Source organism: Nicotiana tomentosiformis, chromosome 7 (assembly GCF_000390325.3).
Source record: "Nicotiana tomentosiformis chromosome 7, ASM39032v3, whole genome shotgun sequence".
Classification (NCBI taxonomy): domain Eukaryota; kingdom Viridiplantae; phylum Streptophyta; class Magnoliopsida; order Solanales; family Solanaceae; genus Nicotiana; species Nicotiana tomentosiformis.
The window spans coordinates 78,692,884-78,711,602 of record NC_090818.1 but is presented as its reverse complement, the minus strand read 5'-3'; the positions used below and the strand labels follow the sequence as shown (position 1 = coordinate 78,711,602).

The window sequence follows — 18,719 nt, the reverse complement described above, 5'->3', positions numbered from 1 at the left end:
GATTTATCATTTATGGTGGGCGAGAAGGTTCTCTTGAAAGGCTCGCCAATGAAGGGGATCATGAAGTTCGGGAATAAGGGCAAGTTGAGCCTAAGTTTTATAGGCCCATTTGAGGTATTGAGATGAGTTAGGGAGGTTGCTTATGAGCTTGCATTACCTCCCAGTCTATCAGGAGTTCATTCAGTTTTCCACGTGTCTATGCTCTGGAGGTATCATGCTGACAGGTCACATGTGTTAGCCTTCAGTACGATTCAGTTAGACGAGAGCTTGGGTTATGAGGAGGAGCCGGTTGCCATTGTTGATAGGCAGGTTCACCAGTTGAGGTCCAAGAGGATTTTCGTGGTAAAGGTTCAGTGGAGGGGCCAACCAATCGAGGAGGCGACTTGGGAGTCTGAGGAGGACATGAGGAGCAGATATCCACACTTATTTAGCACTCCAGGTATGATTCTAGACCCGTTCAAGGATGAACGTTTGTTTAAGAGGTGGAGAATGTAATGACCCGACCGATCATTTTGCTTTCTAGAATCCTGTTCCCCCAAATAAGACTCCTCATATGTGCTTTTACTGTTTTATGACTTGCGGGGATGGTTATTTCGGGATTGGGAAGGGATCGGGTTGAAATCGCAACACTTGGTTCCATGGTTTGGCTTTAAAAGGCTAAGTTTGACTTCGGTCAACATTTTGAGTAAATGACCTCGGAATCGAGATTTGACAGTTTCAATAGGTTCGTATGATGATTTCGGACTTGGGCGTATGTTCGGATCGTGTTTTGGATGACGCGGGAGCGTTTCAGTGCCTAATAATGAAAGTTGACTCTTTGAAGGTTTTAAAGTTCTTAAATTTGACTTGAAATAGGATTTGGCGTTATCGAGGTCCAATTGGAATTTCGAGACTGGGAATAGTTCCGTATGGTGATTTAAGACTTGCACGCAAAATTTGGAGTCGTTCTGAGTAGTCTAAGTATGTTTCGGTGCATTCGGAGTAAGTTGGAAGAACTTGAAGTTCATAAGTTGATTTGAATAGGTTTAGGGTGTGATTCTTAGTTTTGATGTTGTTTTACGCGTTTCGAGGCTTCGAGTTAGTTCATTTTATGATTTTAAACTTGTTGATATGTTTGGGCAGGGCCCCAGAGGCCTCGGGTGTCAATCGGACTAGGCACGGACCAAGTTTGGACTTGGAAGAAGAGCTGAAGCACCAGGTTTCTAATGTAATCGCACCTGCGGAAGGCTAGCCGCAGGGGCGAGCTCATAGGCCGTAGAAGCGACGCAGCGCAGGCTGCCCAGTGTTAGCAGAAGCGGCAAGGTGACCGCACCTGCGGATGCACGGGTGCGAAGAGGGGGTCGCAGAAGCGAAAGGGGTCACTGGTGCGACAAGCTCGCCATAGAAGCGAGACCGCAGATGCGATCTCCCGCCCGCAGAAGCGAAACCACCCAGCCTCAGGCACCTCCGCAGAAGCGGACCTTGGTCCACAAATGCGGCCTAGCGACCGCAGGTGCGAAATCGCTGGAAGCAGTGTGGTTCTTTTAAAATGGGACTTAGGCTATTTTGAGTGCATTTATTGCACACTTAGGCGATTTTGGAGCTTCAAAAAGGGGGATTTCAGCCTAGCTATTGAAGGTAAGTAATTTCTACCTAATGTGAGATTAATACATAGATTATGGGTAGATTTTAACATGTAAATTTGTGAAAATCATAGGTTTAGATGAAAAACCTAGGTTTTTGATAAAAATGGAATTTAACCACAAAAAGGGTTATGGAATTTAGTAAAAATTATATATTTGAGTTCATGAGGTTATGGGTAACAACTTTCATCAAAGATTTCCGGAATCCGGGCACGTGGGCCCGAGAGTGAATTTTAGGAATTTCTTCAATTAGGGTTGGGAAATTACTTTAATAGTTAGGATATGAACTTTTGAACATGTATTGATTATTTTATATAATATTTGACTAGTTTCAAGTCGTTTTGCACCGAGTTGAGGGTTTAAAGCACAATTGTGGACCGGAAAGTAAGCTTAGAGACGAGGTAAGTCTCTTTTCTAACCTTGTAAGAGGGAATTAACCCCATAGGTGAATTGAATTAATATGTGCTTCTAATTGTGGGGGCTACGTACGCACGAGGTGACGAGAGTTCGTACGTAGCTACTAATCATGCTTATGTCCAAGTAGTTTAGGACCCAAATCATGTTATACTTGCAATGTTTGCACCCTACATGTAATTTAAGTGCCTAAACCATATTGGAACATGATAAAGGAATTGTAAAAGGCCAAATTTCATTTACTTGAGTTTTGGACGGGTTACTTGACCGTTAATGAGAATTTGTGTTTTCTTTGAATATTAGCCTCTAGATAATCTTTGAATCGATAGCTTATAAAGTATTTTCTCTTCTTGTGGAGCGGGCTGAATGCCTCAGTAATAGAATAGATGCATCTATGGTTCGTGCCGTTCGACCTTCGGCAGTGCACAGTTCATATATTTGTATGTTGGATCGGGCCGTACGACCTCGGCATAATTCGTGAGTCATAATTTTTGGAGCCCAATTGTAATTGGTATTATTTCATTGGCTAGGGAGATAAATTTGTTAAATGATGGATATTAATTTGGGACTTACTATTAGTGAAACAATTATTTATTTTTTGTTATTGAGTTTTCAGTTGTATTTCTATAATCCATGCTTAATTATAATTTCGGTATTTATTGTTAGTATATAGTAAGTGTCGAAGTCGACCCCTCATCACTACTTCTTCGAGGTTAGACTAGATACTTATTGGGTACATGTTGTTTATGTACTCACGCTACACTTCTGCACTAATCGTGCAGGATCTGAGGCAGGTGCATCTGGCTATTAGTCCGGCGCGCATCCATGACTTTTTCGAGACTTAGCGGTGAGTTACCTTCCGAGACCGTTCTGCAGCACCCGAAGTCTTCCTTTTGTTTTTACTTTCTGTCTATTTCACTTCAGACAGTAGTTTAGTATTTTTGTATATTCTACTAGTAGCTCATACACTTGTGACACCTGGTCTTGGAGATCATGCTAGTAGACACATGATGATTTTTGGATATTTACTCATCTCATTTGCTCTTAAAATTATTTATCTCTCATTTTATTTAAACTTTTATTTCCTATTTATGCACTAAATAAAAAAACAACTATTTCTAAAATGTTAAAAGAAACAATCATATGGTTAGTTCATTGTTGGCTTGTCTAGCGGTAACGTTGGGCATCATCACGGCCTATAGGAGGAATTGGTTCGTGACACATACTTTTAAATTGATAGACTAAGAATAGAGATATCAACACCGTCTGTGCTACTGCCTAAATAAACTCGTAACACCAAGTGAGGAAACACACATAGAGATGAGAATAAAATCATGTACAGAGCAAATCCAGAAGAGATAAATAATTTAAAAAATGGTTAGCTATTAGATGATAATGAAATGTTTTGAGAAATAGATTGAAAATTGTATTTTCCTACATTTCTATCAAGGCTTTTGTACTGTTGTTGAAGATCATAAGAAACCTACGTATTTTTCCACTTTAAGTATGCGATCTATTATCTTTGAAACCCTGTTTAGATCCTTTTTCACCCACCCCCTCTCCCCTCCCCGCCATTTTATTTTTCTCTTTCATAATTTCTTTCTTTATCCAACTTTTCTATAATTAGTCACTCTTTGGATTATTGCCTTAAGAAGAAAAGCGGAAGAGGGTGATAATTCTTAATTGGTTGTACATTCTATCTTTTCAACGATCATGGAAAGTAACATGGTTATCTCAATTTTCCTTTTTTCAGTCGTTATCTCTTAGAAATCACACTCTTAATTGTGATAGCCAGATGGAAAGGAGGAAGAAGATATAAAAGTTTCACCTAAATCCATATGCTTGGAATCATACCTTGCCAAAATCTAATAACAATTTCAAGACGAACATTGTGAAGTCCAAATGGAATGAAAAATGACGAAGAGTAAAATTTTCACCGGAGTCCCCCTGGTTATAGCCTGTTTGGCCAAGCTTCTCAAGAGGCCAAAAGTATTTTTTTTCTCCTCAAAAGCACTTTGTTTTTCCTAACTTGAAGTATTTGACCAAGCTTTTTTGGTAGGATAATGACACGACCCAATTTTCCCTCCATTTGGGTATCGTGATGGCACCTAGTCTTAGGGACTAGGTAAGCCTAACATTTATTGAAACAACAATATTATTTAAATAACATCTAACAATTTGAAATAGAAATCTCTTAAAATTTACAATTTCCAAAACCAGTAGCTTAAGTCATAAGCTTTACAGAGTGTTTGCTAGAAAACTTCTAAATACAACTGCCCAGAAATAAGAATAAACAGTGCAAAACAAAAACTTGAAGGTGACTCCGAAACCTACGAACGTAACAACAGGTTTACCTTAAGTCTCCACAGCAATGACCCGCACAGCTGCTAACGAACAAATACCTGGATCTGCACAAAAATGTGCAGAAGTGTAGAATGAACACACCACAGCGGTGCCCAATAAGTATCAAGACTAACCTCGGTGGAGTAGTGATGAGGAACAGTCAGGACACCCACTGGTCTAATAAACTGAAAAAGTATAAGTATGTGAACAGCAGAAATATGATATTTACATAAAAACTATGCAATATGGCTCGCAATACAGTAATGGCAATAAGAAAGGAAACAACAAGTATCAGCGGAATACCATAAAAATGACACAGAAAAGTGAATGGAACACATCCTAAATCCGGAATCACAAATACAGTAAGGACAGGTAATAACTCAACATCTACAACCGCTTTTACATCAGATTTTAGACATCAACTCCACAAGGTACCGAACCTCGGATAAATCACAACTCGCGAGTCTCAATACCTGAACCCTAACACTTGGCATCTTGTGCCCTCATAACCGCACTGATAACTTACGTGCCAATAGAGCCATTCTCATATAGAAGGCAAGTAAACAAGGGTGTGCATTTATACTCAACAGTATCAAGAAAACCTCTTACCCGATAAGAGTGCTTAACTATGTGTATGCTTGTGCAAGTGTTCTAACATAGTTCATACCAGCTAGTGAGCATAAGGAAAAGAACGGACAGCACGTAGAATGTTTTCTAACAACTTTCACAAGATAAAGCTCACACAGGTAAGTGTACCACTACACAATATCAACAACAAGAATGCCCCCAGGCCATCACAAATCATCACAAATCAATCCCTGACATAACCCACCTTGTCTCGCCACGCATGCAATAGTAAAATAAATGCCCGCCTTGTCTAGCCACACGTGCATAATAATGTTCCCACCTTGTCTCGCCACATGCGCAACCTACATATATATTCCCGCCTTGCCACGCCGCATGTGCAAATATCAATAGTAACAATAGAATGGCAGAAACCTCGTGCAACCCCATAACAACAACCGCATGGCAGAAACCTCGTGCATCACCACAATAAGTACAACAACAACAATAATGATAATAATACAAGGGTACGACAAATACGTCAACTTAGAAATTCTAGAACTCAAGGAAACGGAGGAACTAATTCACAAGGAGTAGCCAACATAGAGAATACTAGTCATAATAAGAACAGCTCAACAAGAAAAGAAATATTATGTAACAACGGTCCACAATGTATAGTTTGACAATGAGGGAGCTAACACAAGACGAATAATTCAAAATAAGGACAAGTCAACTAAAATATAGAATATCTAACTTCTTTTAAGATTGGGCAATTAAGAGAGAGATATAACAAATCCAATTAAGGATAAGCAGTATAAGGATAATCATTTGCCTCAACTAAGGATGAACAATTACATAAGAGATAATTATAATTTCAGATAAAGATAAGCAGTCTTGGAAAAGACAACGCGGCAATAGAAGAGATACAATTTCAGTTAAGGCACGTATGAATCAAATGAATAACAAAAGTGGATCATGAAGTAATTAATTCTCATTAAAGCAGGTAGAAGTGAAACTGAAAATTAAGAAACGTAATCATAACGAGAACAATTGCATATTCAGTGAATACAAAGATCTAAGAATCCCTAAAGGCTAATTTCCACAAATTAGCCCGGGCACGTACTCGTCACCTCGCGCACACAGACTACAATTAGCATAGAAGACTCAAATCCTAAGGGATAGTTTTCCCACACGAAGTTAGGCAAGATACTTACCTCAAAGAAGATAGACCGATACTCAAAAATGAACTTCTCGGGTGAAATGACCTCCGAGCGGCTCAAATCTAATCGAAATAACTTCAAAGCACAAATAAAACTCATAAGAGACTATTCCATATCATAAAGCTTCAATCTTTAATAAAGTCTAAAAATTGACCCAAAAGTCGACCCCCGGGCCCGCACCTCGGAATCCGACAAATTTTACAAAACCTGAACACCCATTCTGATACGAGTTCAACAATACTAAAATCATCAAATTCCGATACCAATTCGTCCCTCAAATCATGATTTTTTATTTTGAAAATTTTCTTCAAAAACCACCATTTTCTTCAACTCAAAACACAAATTAAATGATAAAAATAAAGATAAAATCATAGAATATATTAAATTCTAGGTAAAAAACACTTACCCAATAGATTTGCTTGAAAAACCCACAAAGAATCGCTCAAAACCGAGCTCTACAAGTCAAGATATGAAGAAAATGGCATAACCCTCGATTTGAAGATATTATATTCTGCCCAGGTCTTTAAGCATCGCGAACGCGGAAGAACAATCGCATTCGCGAAGAAGAAAAATAAAAGCTGCCCAGTTGTGCTTCGCGAACGCGACAACACATTCGCAAATGCACAGAGGAAAAGTCTGATGGCCCAACGACTGCTCTTCATGAACACGTGAAGTAGTATGCGAATGCGAAGAGTGGAATGGCATAGCTACGCGAACGCGTGAGATGAACGCGAACGCAATGAAGGAAAAGATTGGCTTCCGTGATCGTAGAATGAGGAATGCGAACGCAAAGAACAAATATTCCCTCCTCCAAAATTACTCTTCGCGGACGCGGAGGAGCAGACGCGAACGCGAAGGAGAAAACCAGATGACAGATATCAGCAGTCCAAAAATAGAAGGAAATGGCCCGTAGCCCATCCGAAACACACCCGAGGCCCCCGGGACCCCATCCAAATATAACAACAAGTTCCATAACCTAACACGGACTTGCTCGAGGTCTCAAATCACATCAAATAACGCCAAAACTATGAATCGCACTTATAAATTTCCAAATCTTTCATCTTCTAAAACTCGTACCGAAACCTATCAAACCAATCCGGAATGACGTCAAATTTTACAGGCAAGTCGCAAATAACATAACGGAGCTTTTTCAACTCTCGTAATCACATTCCAACCCCGATATCAAAAAGTCCACTTCCGGTCCAAATCTCCAAAAAATCGACTTTCGCCATTTCAAGCCTAAATCAGCTACAGACCTCAGGTTCACAGTCTTGACATGCTCCTAAGTCCAAAATCACCCAACGAAGCTAACGGAACCGACGAAACTCTATTCTGGAGTCGTCTCCACACAGTTCCGATTACGGTCAAAATCCTAAGACTTAAACTTCCGTTTTAGGGACTAAGTGTCCCAAATCACTCCGAATCACCTGATAATTGAATTCAACCACGCACGCAAGTCAATACACATAATACGAAGCTACTCAGAGCCTTATGCTACCGGAAGGGACTTAAATTCTCAAAACGACCGGTCAGGTCGTTACAGATAAAGTGCTTTTGGGAAGAAGCAGAAAAAAGTAGCTTCTTCCCCAAAGCAGAAGCAAAAGCAGTTATGACTTTTCTTCTCATCAAAAATACCCTTAACAAAATATCGTATATACCAAAATAACCGTTAAACCTAATACTTAAGATATTAATATATAAATATTTCTTATTATTTTTAGGATAGCTTTCTAATATATAGTGACTTTAGGGGTGAATGCTTTTATATTTGTTGAATAATTTTTAATATATTTAACTTATATTAAAAGAATTAAGTACTTTTAAATTTTATTTTCATATTTTACTTAAATAAAATAAAAAGATTTAATTATTGCCTGTAATAATAAATTTTTAAGATTATTTATTTACTTATAATATTAACTATTAAGTAAATTTATTCATGTCCTTATTCATAATTTGATACTTAAAAGTATTTTCTGAAAAGCTTGGCCAAACACAAATTATTGCTCAAAAGTGCTATTCAGAGTAATTAGCCAAATACAAATTACTTCTCTCCAAAAGTACTTTTTTCAAAAGCACTTTTGAAAAAAGCACTTCTCAAAATAAGCTGATTTCTCCAGCTTGGCCAAACAGGCTATTAGACTCATAGTCTCTCAAAACTTAATATAAAAAGTGAAAAAGAAGAAATTAAATACAGAGATACGTGAGATAAAACACCAATCAAGTACTAAAAATTGGTACCGAATTTGAATAGCATAATAATGACTATATCTAATTCTAACATGTATAAAACACACATTCCAACACAGTTACGCAACTTAAAGAGTGTGATAATTCTTAATTGGTTGTACTTTCTCTTTTCAACGATCATGCAAAGTAACATGATTATCTCAATTTTCCTTTTTCAGTCATTATCTCTTAGAAATTGCACTCTTAAGAAAACATTATGATAGCCAAATGGAAAGGAGGAAGAAGATATAAAAGTTTCACCTAAATCCATATGCTTGGAATCATACCTTGCCAAAACCTAATAAAAATTTCAAGACGAACACTGTGAAGTCCAAATGGAATGAAAAATGACGAAGAGTAAAAATTTTCACCGGAGTCCCCTGGTTAGACTCATAGTCTCTCAAAACCTAATATAAAAAGTGAAAAAGAAGAAATTTAATACAGCAATACATGAGATAAAACACCAATCAAGTACTAAAACTTTGTACCAAATTTGAATAGAATAATAATGAATATATCCAATTCTAACATGCATAAAACACACATTCCAACACAGTTACGCAGCTTAAACTATAATACAAATAATAAAGAGCCCAAAAAGAAAAAGTTATGACACCAAACAGACAGACCAGAGAAAATACAAAAAACGCAAAATCTTACCAAAAATGGAAGCTAGAGTATTGTTTAACATCAAAATATAAACTCATCATTAGGATAACTAAAGAGAAGGAAATTCTGTGTAGAGACATTAGCAATATCCATTCACAAATTTATATTGATTGGTTGGTGTAAATATTTTACTACTCACAAAGAAATGCAGGAAGCAGCAAAATATATATACCAATCAATAAGATAACAAAATATTGTATCAATTAAACTTTACGGGACTCTCATGAGCTCATGGCCCTTAGATCATGTTTGAAAGTGATATAAAAGTGAAACTTCTAAATCCATATCAATGAATGCAGCAATGTCAATAAAAAATAAATTTTTTGAAACGCGGGTAAAAAAATAAATCTTTTGAAAATTCAACCAGTAGACTTGAACAACAAAGGAACACATTAAAAGCTAATAAAAATAATGGGCAATCAAAACGGATGAATATGAAAGTAATTAAGTTATGAAGTAGTGAGTTTAAATGGAGAAAGGAACATGGCTATAGGATACTTATTTAAATTGGAAAACTACTTAGAAGAGACATATCGAATTAGTTTTTTTCTTTTAAATAATAATTCAATATATCCGAAAAATAGAACAAAGTCAAAAATTTAAGAATAAAGTTAAATAGATCCTGGAAAGACTTTAAAAGATGAAAAATAAATATAGATTGTATCTCATTGGAGTAGCACATTATTATCTCCGTTTGGGTCTAAAATTTGTATATACAAATGACATATCAACCGTAAGAAAGAATTTATCAAATTTACTACACATACAGCAAAGTTTCAAGCTTCTCAATTATCATTATCAAAATTAGGTTGCGCAAAAAAAGCTTATTTCTTATGGGTATCCTATATAAAACATGACCCTTATACAATCCACCAAAAAGTAACAACCAATAATTCAAAAAAAAGTAAACAAAATACAGAAACATCAACTTTTATAAAATTACCCAAAGGACAAACCTTAATGGAAGAAGTAGGGGGTAGAGCCACCATCAGTACCACCAGTCTACCTTGTTTCTTCTGATGTTAAACTTTGGCGCAAATCAATACGATTGGTCATTTATAAAAAAATCAAATAAAATAAGATCGGCAAAAGAATCAGCAAAATTAATATGTGTTTGTCTACTTTCAATCTAAAAATTCATATTGATCGAATATAATTAAGTGCTAACAGATTATGTAAAGAAACATATTAGATATTTCCTAAGTTGATAAAAACATCTGGTGTGAAAGATAAATATGTATCATTGAGATAGCTACTATTAGTCGCAAGCTTATATTAGTGTGTAAGCGATACAAATTCAGTCAGTAGACACAATAATTAAATAAAAGTAGATGTTGATACAAAAATTAATTGTAAGGCCCCAGAAAATTTTACTAAGGAATATAAGGTTCCGTGGTACCAAGGTAGGCTAAATTATTATATTCTCGGACTTTTTGGATTAAACAGTGTATTGGAGAGTTGAATCGTTTTGACCTCGCGAAGCCAAGCCTGTAGCATGCTAGACCGTGCTATATACCTGGTGGCGCAAGGTCTGTAGCACGCTAGACCGTGCTATAAAGATCGCGGCGCAAGGTCTGTAGCGCGCTAGACCGTGCTATAGAGCTTGCGGCGCAAGGTCTATAGCGCGCTATGTTGTGCTACAGAGCTCGCAAAGCCTGGTCTGTAGCCCGGTCCGGATTTCGGAGGGTCCATTTTTCTATCCTTATAACCCGACCCTATCTCGATAAATAAACGTAAGGGACCATTTTTGAAGGGAATATCTGATATTTTTAGAGAGAGGAAGTGCCCTATAGTGAGAGGAGAAATCCCTAAGCTAATTGTTCATCAAAATCTTGCTCAAGCCTTGAAATTCAACAAGAAACCTCACAAGTTCTTCATCGAAGAGGTAAGGTTCCATACCCTAATTTTTAATTACGAATTTGGGTAGAAGATGGTTGATTAGGAGTATGATTCTTGGGTGTAAGAATATTATTTATACATGCATGTACTAATAAGGTTTGTGGGAAGATTGTTGAGCTCAAATAAGTAAAGATTGGGGTGTGGAATGAAGGAAATCTTGTAGAAAAAACTTGTAGTCAAATTTGCACACCTAGTGTTTGATGAAATGTTTAAATGAGCTGAAAACGTGAATATCTTCCTAATTTGTGTTCAAATTTGTTATGTATCAAAATAGATTGGGATTGCTAGGATTTCCGAAACATTATAGTAATTTAAGGAAAGCTCAAAGCGAGGTATGTTGGCTAAACTACTCTCTTAGAATTGAATTCCATGATGTTCCCGTAAGTTTCAAGTATGGTTGGCTCAAGTTCCTTATTCCCGTATTCCGAGCGGTTCCCAATAAATTCGATTGTCCCGATTAAGCAAAGTGTCAAGAATTATGTATTCAAAATGTGTTCTGAATGTTCCTATGACATTATGTTATCCTTCGGGAATGTGTTCAAGAATGATATGTGTATTAAAATGTTATGGCTTTGAGTCGTGTTTCAAATGAGATTCCATTATGCTTAACTTGGAAAGAATACTCCATGTATCTAAAACTCATATTGCTCATATGTGTACCTAAAGTCTTGATTTGAAATGCCTTGTTGTTGATAATCTATAAGGATGCTTGAAAGTGAAAGAAGTGGGTTGAAGATGTAAAGTGTGGCCACCGTGCCGATAATGAAAGTTATACTTGTGGCTAATAGTGCCAATGAAATGAAATGATGTGATAAAGGTTATAAAATTAGCATTGGTTCAACTATTCCAAATGGACCACAAAAATAGATTTGCCTAAAAGTTTATGTCCTCAAGTTGTGCCCCAATGTAGTTGTTTTAACTAATGTTATGCTTTGTAAATATTTCCAATGTGTTTTAAGCTTTTACATATTCATGAGTTGAAATTTTGTATTGCCCTTTTTGGAAAAAATTATTTCAATAATAAATGGTGTGTCACTCGTTTATTATTTTAACTTGTGCTTCGATTGCTAATCATCTTGCTCCATTATTTCGAAAGGAAACTATTGCGTTTAAAGCCTTCATTACTAGTGAACTTAAAGTTGTGATTTCCGGAATATTCTATATGTTGATATTTATGATGATGATCTATGAAAATAAAGAAATAAAAGTGTGGAATATGAAATACGGCCATTGTACCATGAAAGAAGAATTATATGTATGGACAAGAGAACCAAGAAAATAATGATGCGTAAGTGGTTGAAAGTACCAATGAGGCTATATACGGTATGAAATGTTATGAGGTAAATGCATTTGTATTTCTATTTCCTTTGTATGTAAATCAAAAATATTTTTGGTAGTATTGTTAGTCACCGAGGAAGGGTAGGTAACAACCTAACCCCAAAACCACACGTGTCGGTGTAGGAGTAATTTAGGGGTAAATCCCCGTATTGATATGATGAAATTAGTCCCCTTAATTGGGATGAGATTGATGTGATGATATTATTCCCCTTATTTAGGATGAGATGATTTCTAGAAAAGGATGATGTAGATCCACACGGCATTGTGGTGAGACGGCCTAGCCGGTCGGGTAGTGATCGGATGCCATGCCGCACACATGGTGGTGATTGTGCTGGAAATTATAATTGAAATTGTGATTGTGGTTGATGTCTCGGATTAGACAGCCTAGTCGATCGGGTCGTGATCGGACTCCGTGCTAAGAGTATGGTGGTATTTTGAACGGTGGCATATTGGTACTAAAGATCTCCCAACCAAAAATAATATTATATTCGTATTTTGGAAATTATTATGCTTTAACTTGGCATTTGGATATCATTGATTGTTGATTGTTGTTTCCATGGTTTTCCCTTTCTTACATTGGCATTCTATTTTGAAAGAGGACAGTTAGCTTTACATACTAGTACTATTCCATATGTACTAACGTCCCTTTTGTCGGGGGCACTGCATCTTCAATGGATGCAAGTGGTTCATCAGCGGGCAGCTTTGGTCCTCGTTAGTAGTCACTCTCTATTCAGCAGGTTTTGGTGAGCCCTACTCTATTCCGGGCATGATGTTATTTGATGTTGTACATTGTGTTTTGAGGTATAGTCGGGGCCTTGTTGCCGGTACTTCCATACTACTCTTCTGTTGTACTTAGAGGCTCCGTAGACAAGTTGTGGGTGGTGTTTGATGTTGGAAATTGAACTAGATATGTTGGTATTTTGGCAAACATGTTTTTCATTATATCTATAAACTTGTAATAATTTGGAAATTATAAACGAAGCTGCTAATGAAAATGAAATGGAAGTTGTTAATGAAATCTTTCTAGTGTTTGATTAATGGAGTAGATCTCCTCTTTATTCATGGATGAGTTTGGGTAGAAGGAAATATAACAGACTTTTCTCGATCGGGTTATCTCGGTTGAGCGCCGGTCGCGCTCCCCGAGGTCGGGGTGTGACAAGCTTGGTATCAGAGCCTCAGGTTTTAAAGTGTCCTAGGATGTCTCGGAGTCGTGTCTAGTAGAGTCCTTCTTATCGGTGTGTTGTCGACCATATCTATAATTAGGAGGCTATTTAGGCACTTAGGAATGTCACCCTTCTTTGGTACTCCAGATCGTGCGATAGAGCTCAAGATAGGAAGCCAATTTCCTTGTTATGTCTCATTTTTCATTTGAGTAACCCACGGGTTCGAGGCAGCGATGAGGGAGTGAAAGCACTAGTTGTTATAGGAAGTGTCCCTGTTCCTATTAATGTCACCACACCACCAGATCATGTGGTGAGGGCACCTAAGAAATGAAAGAGGATTATTGGCATCAATAAGCCGGAATATTTGACATGAAAGAAGAGCCACTCGGGTTTATGTTGGATGATTCTTGAAATATGTAATGGTTGTGGAACGAAGGGGCACAAGAAGAACAAATTCCCTTAGGTTGGGTACACCTAGCTCGGTCTGCCCGATATGCGAGCGGGAATATTTTTGTCGTGTTGTGAGTATGCTCATGAGCATGTTAGGGGTGATAGATTTGGGCAATTCCAAAAGCCCATACAGCGAGCTAGAGCAGAGATTGTTAATCCTGTCACAGGGTCCTGGAGGAAGGATAGGGGGAATGCTTATGATGTATGCAAAAAGGGTAAATATCAGGTCGGTGGGGCGAGTCAATTTAACGGACCTCATCCTCATTGTGTGAAGTGTAGGAAATGTCATTCAGGGGTATGTCACTATGGTACCAATGTATGTTACGGATGTGGAGTCGAGGGGCATTAGTTAAGGCACTGCCCCGTCAATCTAAAGTTACCAAGTAAGTCACTCCTTAGTATATCATTCTGTACACCACATGCTTTTCCTTGTTGTATATGTACATCTATATCGAGAGCCTGCATAAATATGGTCTTAACCAAAACGTTGAATCACGAAACATTGCATGTACCTACTCTTTGAATGAGACGCAGTATTCGTGAAGCCTCTTGATCACAATTCTCTTATTTACGACCTCTTGATCAAATTGAGTTCTATAATTATGTCCTTGAATTGAGTTATAACACTAGGATTAATACTTCCCACTTATTTTCCTAAATTCTCAACAAGGGACTATACCTGATGAATTTCTTGCAGAACCTTTTGATTCAAATGGATAACATCTGCTCACTTTTGCTTATGCATGCACAGTCATAAAGTTTACCTATGTGGTATCAAATCCAATGCATAGCAGCCTAGTGTTGAGATCCTTCTTGAGCCACTCTTTTTCTCTCAGGTGTATGTGGCTCCTATGGTTTGAACAATCACTTAGCTCCTTTGTGAATATTATCATGAATCCTTTTCACTGTCTAGTAACATGAGAGCATATCTCATCACCTATCATATGTGTACCTATCAATTGAACGGGGTCACTTGTCCGCATAAAGTTTCTGGAAAATTTGAGATTTTCACAAATTCATCACAGGAAGATCTTTTTGTTCGTCCGTCTCATTATGACTTTCATATCCACCTAGATCATGCCTCAGTGAGTAACTCCATTTGTTCCTAGTATTGTAGTTGCCCATGAAGTGGCCTGGTATTGCAGCTTGAGAGTTATTAAGGCGAAAATGTGTCTAGCTCATAGCGAAGTGCTCTCTCTAACCAATACATGATTTCACCCCCAATGTTAAGATGTCCTAGCTACATGGTTTCACTCGTGTGTGGTTGAAAGTTAAGTAGCCTTACCACGACCTTTCCCTCCCAACCTCAGGTGGATGTTTAAGATTCTAGCACATATCATGAGCATATTGATTTGAAAGACAAGTTTATCGTATATCTAGTCCTCTCATATAGGATCAACTATTATGAAGGGTTAAGCTGTCAGAATGATAATAATCTCGCAAGTGTTCAACTTCTTTTTCAACCTCGTGGGCTTGTGGCACAGATTCCTTGTGCTAGTTACTATTAAGATCGTAATGCGACTTCATGTATTTTGAAACCCATATCACATTCAGGGTGCCAGAATATTCTCATTTCGAGTTAAACTAATTTTCCCTACACTCCAGGAGATGACTGGTGTCACGTACTTGGCTATTTCTCCTTGAGGCTTACTATTGCCGAACAAGCACGTATGGAATGAAACAATTGTTGTTGTCCTTTTCATAACTCATAGTCTTCCAAGAATAACTGATGCTAATGTCTTTATTCTCCCGATCATGCCTCCTATATATCACATGTCTAAAATGACTCACTTCTTTTACTTCTTAAGATCATGTACATGGTTCCCACTTTATCAATGCCTACTAGGCAACTTTATGCCTTATTTGTCGAATCGATGATGTCATCATAACGAATAACCATGTCAGTGCTATTGGTAGTAACCTTCATATCTCTTAGGATATAACCTCATGAAATGCCCTGCTCAGCACCTTAACGGATTCTTGAATAATTTCAGCTCAAACTCGAAACCTCATTGTTCCTATTTATAGTAAACCTATAGGGATTGAAGGTTCAAACATGTCAAAAAAGAAGCATCATCCCATGATCAAACATATTGGGTAGGAAATTTTATGGTCATATTCATGCTAGCACATCTTAGAGTAATTGTTGAAGGTCACCAAAGGTTTAGTTTGGGTGTTCGGTGTAGAGGTTTAGAGTTGAAGAAAGCGAACGGGTTATTCTCAATATTTTCTCCATGAGGATGTTATGTGAATTGCTAATAAAGGTAAAGTATATGTAGTCACATTAGGCTTTATGAAATCTTGAAGGAAATAGGCCAAACTATGAGTATGATGTTTCCCCATCGTTGTCCTCCGTGTATTCGGTATTTCATGTGTTTATGTCTAAGAATGTAATTGGAAATCCTTTATCTATCGTTCCAGTGAAAGCTAGTGAAGGTGAAGTTATTAGATAATTGGCCTATGAGAGGTACTTAATTGTCATCCTTATTAGATAAGTCCGGAAGTTAAGATTGCTTCTGTCGAGTGTTATGGCGAAGTCTGTGAGTCAAGGAGGCCACCTCGATCGCCGAAAGTGTTATGGAAAGAAAATGTACTCACTTGATTTTATAGACAAATGATTATGGATCGAAGGTACTTTCTATGTGTTATGATTTAAATATGTGCAGCTCATGTCCAGATATCACTTTTAATAAAGTAATGTCGGTAATGTTGAAATTTGTGTTATTGGTATGGTGAGATGCTTTGTCAAGTTGTGGATGAGTTGTTAGGAGTGGTTTTGGTGATTCTCTGGCAGGTGGTTAGGCCCAATTGCAGAGGAGACTCTGCCGAAATTTCTGAAAAACAATTTGGGAGTTAGTCAAATTAGGGAGCTTAAGATGTGTGGAAGAAGAAACGAGTTATATTAAGTGTTTGGGGACGGACTCTACTCCTCATTCGAGGATGAATGATCCTAAGCGGGAGAGAATGTAAGGCCCCGGAAAATTTTTCTAAGGAATTTAAGGTTATGTGGTGCCAAGGTAGGCTAAATTATTGTATTCTTTGACTTTTTGGGTTGAACAGTGTGTTGGGGAGTTGAATCGTTTCGACCTCGTGAAGCTAGGCCTGTAGCACACTAGACCGTGCTATATACCTCACGGTGCAAGGTCTGTAGCGCACCAGACCGTGCTATAGAGCTCGCGGCGCAAGGTCTGTAGCGCGCTAGACCGTGCTATAGAGATCGCGGCGCAAGGTCTGTAGCATGCTAGACCGTGCTACAGATCTCGCAAAGCCTAGTCTGTATCCCGGTCAGGATTTCTGAGGGTCCATTTTTCTATCCTTATAACCCGACCCTATCTCGATAAATAGACGTAAGGGACCATTTTTGAAGGGAATATCTGATATTTTTAGAGAGAAGAAGTGCTCTAGAGTGAGAGAAGAAATCCCTAAGCTAATTGTTCATCAAAATCTTGATCAAGCCTAGAAATTCAACAAGAAACCTCAAAAGTTCTTCATCTAAGAGGTAAGGTTCCATACCCTAGTTTTCAATTTCGAATTTGGGTAGAAGATGGTTGATTAGGAGTATGATTCTTGGGTGTAAGAGTGTTATTTATACATGCATATACCAATAAGGTTTGGGGGAGGATTGTTAAGCTCAAATAAGTAAAGATTGGGTTGTGGAATGAAGGAAATCTTGTAGAAGAACCTTGTAGTCAAATTTGCACACCTAGTATTTGATGAAATGCTCAAATGAGCTAAAACCATGAATATCTTCCTAATTTGTGTTCAATTTTGTTATGTCTCAAAATAGATTGGGATTGCTAGGATTTCCGGAATATTGTAGTAATTTAAGGAAAGCTCAAAGCGAGGTATGTTGGATAAACTACTCTCATAGAATTGAATTCCATGATATTCCCATAAGTTTCAAGAATGGTTGGCTCAAGTTCCTTATTCCCATGTTCCGAGTTGTTCCCAGTAAATTCGATTGTCCCGAGTAAGCAAAGTGTCAAAGATTATGTATTCAAAATGTGTTACGAATATTCCTATCACATTATGTGATCCTTCGGGAATGTGTTCAAGAATGATATGTGTATTAAAATATTATGGCTTTGAGTCGTGTTTCAAATGAGAGTCCATTATGCTTAACTTGGAACGAATACTCCATGCATCTAAAACTCATATTGCTTATATGTGTACTTAAAGTCTTGATTTGAAATGCCTTGTTGTTGATAATCTATAAGGATGCTTGAAAGTGAAAGAAGTGGGTTGAAGATGAAAAGTGTGGCCACCGTGCCGATAATGAAGTTATACTTGTGGCTAATAGTGCCAATGAAATGAAATGATGTGACAAAGGTTATGAAACTAGCATTGGTCCAACTGTTCCAAATGGACCACGAAAATAGATTTGCCTAAAAGCTTATGTCCTCAAGTCATGCCCCAATGTGGCTGTTTTAACTAATGCTATGCTTTGTAAATATTTCCAATGTGTTTTAAGCTTTTACATATTCATGTGTTGAAATTTTGTATTGCCCTTTTTGGAGAAAATTATTTCAATAATAAATGGTGTGTCACTGGTTTATGATTTTAACTTGTGCTTCGATTGCTAATCATCTTGCTCCATTATTTCAAAAGGAAACTATTGCGTTTAAAGCCTTCATTACTAGTGAACTTAAAGTTGTGATTTTCGGAATATTCTATTTGTTAATAATTATGATGATGATCCATAAAAGTAAAGAAATGAAAGTGTGAAATAAGAAATACGGCCATTGTGCCATGAAAGAAGAATTATATGTATAGCCAAGAGAGCCAAGGAAATAATGATGTTGTAAGTA

The 18,719-nt window shown here is 37.4% G+C and overlaps 1 long non-coding RNA gene across 1 annotated transcript in view; it reads left to right on the top strand.

Annotated features, from left to right (window-relative positions):
• LOC104097868 (uncharacterized) overlaps window positions 1-3,105 on the top strand; it is a 35,545-nt gene extending 32,440 nt beyond the window's left edge. The window contains exon 4 of the long non-coding RNA XR_686636.3: window positions 2,819-3,105. This is a non-coding gene — a long non-coding RNA (uncharacterized lncRNA). The remainder of the gene's footprint in view (window positions 1-2,818) is intronic.
• Window positions 3,106-18,719: the final 15,614 nt, after the last annotated feature.